Consider the following 8,416-nt stretch of genomic DNA (forward strand, 5'->3'; position numbering starts at 1 on the left):
GAGGCCAGTCTATCCACTGTTCTGCTGTACTGTTGATCACTGATATGTGGTTTCTGAACTGCTCTGAATTTTCTCATGTGCAACCGTGGCTCTGTTGTAACATATGAACTCTGTGATTCCATAGAAACTCTAACGGCATAGTCAGCAGAAGTTAGGATGGTTTGATTGTGCTTCATATCCTTCATAAATGGGACGTTTTTTTTGCCTCAGCTTTCCTTACATCTCCCTCCAAACACATTGTGTCTTTCTTACACTAAACATAGCTGTTAGCTATGCGCTGGATCTGTTTTTAGGGTGCGTCTCAGGACGGGGGGGGGGAAGCAGAGAGGGAAGCCAGCGGAGAGGCTCCTAGGGTGGCCCCAGGAGGAGGGCTTTTGTGTGTGTGTGTGGGGGGGGGGGGGGCTCCTCTCCTCCCCTCCTGGCTGCCTGGCACTCTTACAATTCATTTTTGCCATTTTCATTCTTCTCCTTCAACCACCCTAACTGTCACTCACATGCTCACCAGCGCTCTGGCTGTGTCACTCTCCTGGCTGTGTTATGTTCCTGGGGTTTTGAATTGGAAGAAAGAGTAGACCCCACACACACACACACACACACACACACACACACACGCGCACACACACACACACACACATGCGCACACACACACACACACCCTCCCCCCAAAAATGAACTGTTTGGGGCTATGGGAGCAGTAATTAGACTATGCATGGGAGATCAGCAGCAGCACCCTGCTTTTCAGGCGGCTGTTCAAGGAAGCTCTAACCGCGCCTCGCAGCGCTCTCCTCGCCTTCATTCTGTTCTAATGAGGAGAGGAGACCACGGGACTCCAGCCCCGCGGAGCTGCGTTTGTACTGCTTCGCTCGCCCGCTCCGTCAGTGGCCGCCCGTGTCACACCGTAGGGCTGATAGACGTCTGTGAAGAGCCGGTGTCCTCTAAAAAGCATCAGAATGGAACCCCACCCCCCACCATCCCTCCGACACCCTCCGAAAAGGGCACTGGAGTGGAGGACCAGGCAGGAAGACTGGCGCTTTCATGCGCCCTATCATTAATTTGTGGCCTGAAGTGAGGTTTGACAGGAGCACCACTGCGCGTAAAAGAAACTGGCATGTACAGTGCAGAGTCAGATTTGACTGAAATAAATGCTTCCCGAACGGAGTGTGCCAGATGCCCAATGGTTTCCCGTGGTGTAGAGAATCTCCTTTATCTGTGATTTATGTAGGGGAGGCTGACACGAGGAGAGAGTTGAGGGTGAGCGCTTTTGTGAGTTCTTTCTTTGTGCAGTCGGGGACAAGTGGAAGTGCAGTCCATTTATTTACAACAAAGGCTCTCCTGCAGCTCTACTGTTTTTCATTTGGTCTCTTGAACCAGGTCTTTATAATTATCTTTGCTGTGCATCACTGAGGACTTTTCTTCGCTGAGGACTGAGAAAAATTGCCCTCACAGGGTCTGTATGTGTTTTGTCTTTGCCTTTGTTGCTCAGGTCCACACTCCCTTGCCTTTTTGTTTTGTTTGTGTACTGGCCGTCTCCGAGGATCAGATTGTTTTGGAGAGAGTGGGTGTGTGACTGGGTGGGGTGGGGGGCACAGGGGGGTGGGGGTGGGGGGGGGGTGTCTAAACAGGTTCCGTGTCAGTGGTCTGTGTCAGGAGGGGGCTGCCCTCTCACACAGATTGCCCTGAATAATGGATATGCAGCTATATAAGTTTGTGTGTGTGTGTGTGTGTGTGTGTGTGTTGATGTAGAGTGAGGAGGAGTGTGTGTGTGTGGGGCGTGGGGGGGGGAGTCTTCGTCTGGGGCTAATGAAAAATACATCCCCATCCCAGAGTGGTGGAGGGCAGACAGCCGTTGTCAGACCCCCGAGCACCCTCTCACCCTCTCACCCACATCCACGCCGTCTGAGAGCCACCAGCCGTCTAGTCTGCTGTCCCCTGGGCAGTCCTCACAGTTGTTGTTTTCCTCTTCCTTTCTTCTGTTCCTTTTTTCTTTATTTGTTTACCGCTTTACCTACTCCCCTCCCACTCCTTCTCTCTGTCTCTTTCCATCTCTCTCTTTTTCCATCTCTCTCTCTCTCTTTCTCTCTCTCTTTATGTCCCTACTCTTTACAGTACCTTGTTGTTTTCCATGCCGCTGTCTGTTCCCCCCTTACCCTTCTTTGCCTACCTTCTCTCTCCTCCTCCTTGTGTTTAGCAACTCCCTCTCTCTCTGTTCTTGCATCCCCCGCCTCTCCCCTTCCCCTCCTTCCATGCGTCTCCCTCTCCCCTCTCCCACTCTCTCGCTCTCTCGCTCCCCTTGCCTCTCGTTCTCAGCTGGATTCTTCAGTCAGCGGACTGGAACTGTAGCGGCTGCCGGAGGAGCAGCGAAAGAGAGAGAGAGAGAGAGAGAAAGAGAGAGAGACTAGAGAAAGAGAGAGAGAGAGGGGGAGCAGAGGGTGGAGACGCCGAGCGGTGTCTGGGTCAGACAGCTCTGTCGTTTCGCACAATCACAGAGGAGAGAGAGAGAGAGAGAGAGTGAGAGGGGGACAGAGAGAAAGAGAGAAAGTGAGTGAGTGAAAAGAGAGAGAGAGAGAGAGAGAGAGAGAGAAAGCTCAGCAGGAGAGAGGAGGTAGACATGTCAGAGGATGTGGTTTTCCTGAGCTTGCAGAACATCGCACAGGCATACTTTGAGCATGACCTAAACAAGAGCACGCAAAAGTGTGTTTGCTGCCTTTCCGTTAGCTGCGAGAAGCCTCTGAGCGGGAGAACGAGAAGCCTCTGCGACTGATCCCCCCTGGATTTTGAGCCTCTTTCCGCGTCTTTATTTTTGGTCCTCTCTCGCTCCCCTCTTTTGCTCCTTTTCCTCGTTTTTATTTTTTCCTCCTCCGCCAGAAAGTCTCGGCTCTTATCAGAGCCTCTCGGGCTCCTGAGAGGAATTGCGGAGGATTTGTTGGCTGTCACCTCAGCTGCGCGTTGTTGCTGGTGCTGGTGGTGCCGCGCTCCCTGACGCTCCCGTTCATGCCTCTTCCCGGCGGCTGCGCCGGTCCACTCGCCCACTCCTGATCTCGCCGGCCAACTTGGAGGAGCCGCTCGTCACCACTTTCACAACAGGTAACACCTCTCTTTCTCTCTCTCTCTCTCTTTCTCTCTCTCTCTTTCTATCTCTCTCTCTCTCTCTCTCTCTGCCTCAACTGCAACCATTCTTCTATTTGTCTCTTTACACCGTTACACTGTTTGTGTCTTGTTTTTTTAATGTGTACTTTGGGTAGAGGAGCTTTCCACGCACTCAACAAAAAATGCTATCATGGCTTCGGCTTGTTTACGCAGACTCGTTCAGTGGTGTGGCACTTTGGGGAATGAAATAACAATCACCCATGGGAAGCCACAAGCCACAAACTTTGCCACCACACGTGTTGATTCTGCAGCACTGCCTGCGCTTGGTTGGCTGCTTGGCTGGGCTGGCTGGCTGACTGGTTGGCAGAGCATGCTTCGGCGTGTCTAGCGTGTAGTGAGCTTATCACACAGATCAGTGACCTGGTCAGTCTGCGGTCACATGTGCAACGTGTGGTGCCGAGAGGAGACAGGAATGCATGCTATGCTACGCCCGGCTCGGGGGTCTGAACCCTGACCGGGCATGACATGTTTTAAAAAGTGTGTGTGAGAGAGAGAGAGAGAGAGAGAGAGAGAGAGAGAGAGAGAGAGAGAGAGAGAGAGAGAGAGGGATTGAGAGATGAGGAGAGTGAAGGAGAGGAGTGCCGTTAATCAGCTCGAGTCTCGGGTTCTCTGGCTGTAGCTGTCTCCGGTCGTGTTGGCTACACACACCACCAACCCCCGAAAGCCCCCACGGGAGTAGCCAGACAGAGGTGGCGTTGTCACAGGGGAATTGTGGGGAGGGTTGAAAGGTCATGAGCCAAGCACTACCAGTACCCAGACAGATATACCCACGCATGGAGAGAGATAGTGAGGGAGGGAGGGAGGGAGGGAGGGAGAGAGAGAGAGAGAGAGAGAGAGAGAGAGAGAGAGAGAGAGAGAGAGAGAGAGAGAGAGAGAGAGAGAGAGAGAGAGAGAGAGAGAGAGAGAGAGAGAGAGAGAGAGAGAGAGAGAGAGAGAGAGAGAGAGAGAGAGAGAGTGGTCAGCTCTGGGACTCTCAGCCCCCCTAACAGGCGTCTGAGCATTCCCCCATAAATCCCCCTTAAGATGATGGATAAGATGGGCTGCTGGTTGTGCTAACACGGTTAACATGTCAGACCCGGTCCACAGCTGAAAAACTTAAGCAGTGGTATGGGAACCCAACCACCATCACATACAGTACTCTCATGGTCTCTGTCCAGAGTCACATTTTTCCCTGCGATCAGTTTAATTTAATACATGTAATTGGAGCACCTTGGGGGCTTTTAAAACTCAATTAGTGGTCCTCTCATGAAAGCTATACTGTGTAGTCATTTTCCACCAGTCCAAGAGCATGGTAGGAGGGTCATAAATTTGGACTGAACTAAAGTGTTCTCTCCGTTATTGCCTGGGACCACTGAGTACTTTCAGTTCCTGAAGAATCATGTCTCACACATTTGTTCAGAAACAAAACGTTTTCAGTCTTAGGCTTTGAGGAACTTTTTTTGGCATTTGCATGTTCACGCAAAGCTGAATCAGCTTTGGAAGGATTTTGACAGCTCTGGGTCATGCACAAGCTATGAGAGGGGCAGATCTGACTTGGCAGTGTGAAAGGATTATGTTCTTCTGACAAGATCACTGAGAAGATTAAGTCTCTTACTTCCTTCAACAGCCACCCGGTTTGTGAAGTGCACCTTCAAAAAAGCGCCAAGAGGGCCTTGATGTAAAGAATGAAGCGAGCACCGCGTTTGTAGGTGGAGGAAAGTGAGCAGTAGTTCTGTAGCACTTGTACCAAGAGGAGGGAGGGTGTAGGGAGGGTGGAGGGCGGACGGAAGGCGGCTTCAGTATTTCTTGAGGGCAAATCGACTCTTGCTGTAATGGGTGGTCAAGAAAATTGCTGTGGTATTGATCTGGTAATGTTCACGAAGGACATGTCAATATTCCATCTGAAATAGAAAAAAAAAGAAAACAAAATGGCCCCACGATGGGTAAATGCACTTGGGTAAATTTGGACCACACAATGTTTCCAATCATTGGCCTTTGGCGGCGCGCCTCCGTCTGTGTGTCTGTGTGTCTGTGTGTGAAGGCAGACAGATTACCTTTGAAAAATTAAGCCCGCGTTTAAGTCTGCTGCTCTTTCAGTGTTCCCGTTTTTTTTACATCACTTTCCCAATCCCAGTGGAATCGCTCGCATGAAGAAAAATGTCTCATTGTAATTCATGTTCACAGACAGCACAGAGAGAAACAAGAGTGCTAGAGAGAGAAGCAGAAAGAGAGAGAGAGAGAGAAAGTGAGAGAAGACAAGACATAATGCTACTGTAGGAAGATAAGAGCATCAGAAAGCCCTTTATACTGTAGAAAGGAAGGGGAAGGTGGTGTGCATTGGGACTGGGAGGAGAGGGGTGGAGGGTGATGCAGAATGAGACAGATAGGTGTCCTTTATTCTCCCTTGTATGGAATCGTCGTCAAGGGGCTGGTTCCCATGGCAATCCCATCTGGCAGGGTTTTTTTTTCCCTTTCAGTGTGGCAGTGGTGAGGCCTTGAGATGGGCGGGCGGATGGGGATCTGGAAGACTGGCGTTGAATGGGCAGTGAAGTGTGTCATCCCTCTCCTGTCCTCACTGGCCTCCTATGGCAGGCTCAAGGATGGAGACTATTTTTTTCTGTCTAAAACGAAAAAGCAGCTGAACTCATCTCTATTAGGAATAAAAGACTCAAAGCCTCTAGAGAATCCCTCCAAGTAAACATCTGCGAAGAGAAATCAGGAAATTCTCACTGCCGTCTCTGGCCAGAGAGAGCTCCACGACAGGCGGGATGATTTATGACTGTTTAGCACTGACCTTTGGTGTGTTTGTTGGCAGCAAGTCTCGCAAACAAACTCAACATCCTAACAAGCCTCACTTCTTCGGTACTTGTGCAACTAGCAAGAACTTCCTTTCCCTCCCAGCGACAACAGATACAGCATATCTAAGCGGCAATAGATACGGCATATCTAAACAGGGCTGTGAAAGAGTGGGCAGCGTTATTGACTGTCCGCCCCCCCTAGTCCCTTTCCGCCCACTTATTTTCGTGTTTTTATGTTTTCACCTCGATCACCTCCAACTCCCTCCTACGCTCACACAGGCACTCACGCACACACACGTACACACACTCACACACACACACACACACACACACACACACACGTGCGTGCGTGCATACGCACTTACATGCACACACACACACACACACACATACACTCACACGCACACATACTGTACACACACTCGCACACACACATAGGCACACACACACACACACACACACACACACACACACACACACCCCGTCCCCAACATCCCATTCCCGGCTTCCATTTCCCCGCCCCCTACTCTTCCTCTCCTCGGCTCCGCTGCCTGAGCTCTCCCGCCCAGGTGAGAAGGTGACGCCTCGGCCAGGGGGAAGGAAGCACCAGCAGGAAGCAGGAAGTGCAAACAGGGAATGCCCCGCATCTCGGGGCTCTCCAGAGAGACAGAGCCCCTCTCTCTCCCCGCTGAATCCACAGCGCCGGAGGCAGGAAACTGCGCCTTGTGCTGGGATAGCTTTATTTGTCGCTCTTTACACCGTGTGTGTGTGTGTGTGTGTGTGTGTGTGTGTGTGTTTGTGTGTGGAAGGGGAGGGGGGCGATGGGGTCAGAGTGGGAAGGTCGTCTCTATTTTTTTCCCCCTTCATTTCGGCCCTCCACTGTTTCAGCGAAAAACACTTTCATGGGTAGCCGGTCATGCTCTGTAGGGAGAGGAGAGGAGGGGAGGGGAGGGGAGGGGAGGGGAGGGGAGAGGAGAGGAGAGGAGGGGGAATGTTTTTTGTGTTCGTTCCTTTTGATAGCTTTTGTTTCTGGCGCAGGCTTTGAATAGGCCCTGCTTGAAAAATTCAGGACCTTGACTTTGAACGTATGTCCTTTCCAGTAAGGCGGCTATTGAAGTTGCACAGCGCTATTAAGCGCTGCTTTCAGCTGGTGAAACGTCAGCACTGCCATCATCGCTCGGGTGCTAGTCCATCACATCTGCACAGCTGGTTGGTGTTCTTCCGCCACCGAGGTTGGCGTCCTTACAGACATTTCCTGTTGTTATTTTTCCCCAGCTGAGAAGCAAGTGGAGAATTTGCCTTACTTAGTACAATCCTTTGGAACAAAATACTGTCCGTTGTCTCTTCCACACTGCTGTTCTGATACAGTCGCAGGGATTTAGCCAGGATTTATGTGTGTGACGGTAGAGGGAGGCAGCTTAAGCGCAGAGGTGGACTGGAGGATTTTCATAAGGTGTTAGAAGAGCTAATATGGCTCTCTTCCAATTTCTGTTGACTTACCCAAAGAGCTTTGCCTGTCTTTCCTTGAAGGGTTGTTCACTGGACCAGAATTGTGTTGTTGTCAGTCTCAACCTCGCTAAGGGATGGGTGGGGTGACAAGGAAGAGGGGAAGCGAGGGGGTGGGGGTGAGCAGGGGGGGGGGGGGGGGTTCTGGGGCGGGGGGTTTGAAGGGGTGTAGCCGGTCAACATGGGAACAGAGCTGCCAAGATTTGGCAGCATGAAAGCAAGCGTATTTGGGAGAAGAAAAGCAGTCGCTCTGCGCAGTCATAAACATCTCACATTTCCTCTGTCAGGTCTAAAAATACTGCTCCTCTCCACACTTCAGCTCTCTGTCTCGCTCGCTACCCCCCCCCCCCCCTCCCACCCCATCTCTGAGCGCTCGTGCTATGCAAATACAAGAACACCCCCCCCCCCAACGGAGCTCCTCACACTGCTCTCTCTCTCTCTCTGCTCTTTTCCTCTCCCTCATCCTCTCTCTCTCTCTCCCCATCTCTCTCTCTCTTTCTTTCTTTCTCTGGCTGCCTTTGTTCCTCCACTCCTGTAGATTACATGGTGAGTGAGCTGCCCCTGGGGGCAACATGTCTGAGGCAAGAACACTGAGTTCTCACCAAAAAGAAAAAGAAAATAAAGAAAAATAAGATAAATAAATAAATGAAGCAGAAGTGCTACTTCTGGCTTCCTCCACACTGTCAGTCTCCCATGGGTTGTTTGATGACTGAAGCGTTTTTTGATCTGTTCTCATAAAGGGATTTGTGTCAGTCCTTAGTGGCAGTTTAGGAGAGATTACTTTTAGAAGAACTGGTGTCAGTGTATATATATATATATATATATATATTTCTATATATATTCTTATTTTTTGGCTCTTCCTGTGTATGTGCTGTTAGTTGTTTCACAGAGACTTGAGAACTCTCAAGAGAAACGAGAAGTGGAAAATACAACTCGTGAAGAGAAGCAGACTCGAAATCATCCGATGGTTTACTCGCAACACTAGC

General features: G+C 50.6%; 1 protein-coding gene across 1 annotated transcript in view; it reads left to right on the top strand.

Annotated features, from left to right (window-relative positions):
- The first annotated feature begins 2,336 nt into the window (after positions 1–2,336).
- LOC134082788 (raftlin-like) overlaps positions 2,337–8,416 on the top strand; it is a 65,951-nt gene continuing 59,871 nt past the window's right edge. Inside the window, exon 1 of the mRNA XM_062538769.1 lies at positions 2,337–3,084. The gene's annotated coding sequence lies outside the window, so the exon portion shown is untranslated. The remainder of the gene's footprint in view (positions 3,085–8,416) is intronic.

Source organism: Sardina pilchardus, chromosome 6, assembly GCF_963854185.1.
Source record: "Sardina pilchardus chromosome 6, fSarPil1.1, whole genome shotgun sequence".
NCBI classification, from domain to species: domain Eukaryota; kingdom Metazoa; phylum Chordata; class Actinopteri; order Clupeiformes; family Clupeidae; genus Sardina; species Sardina pilchardus.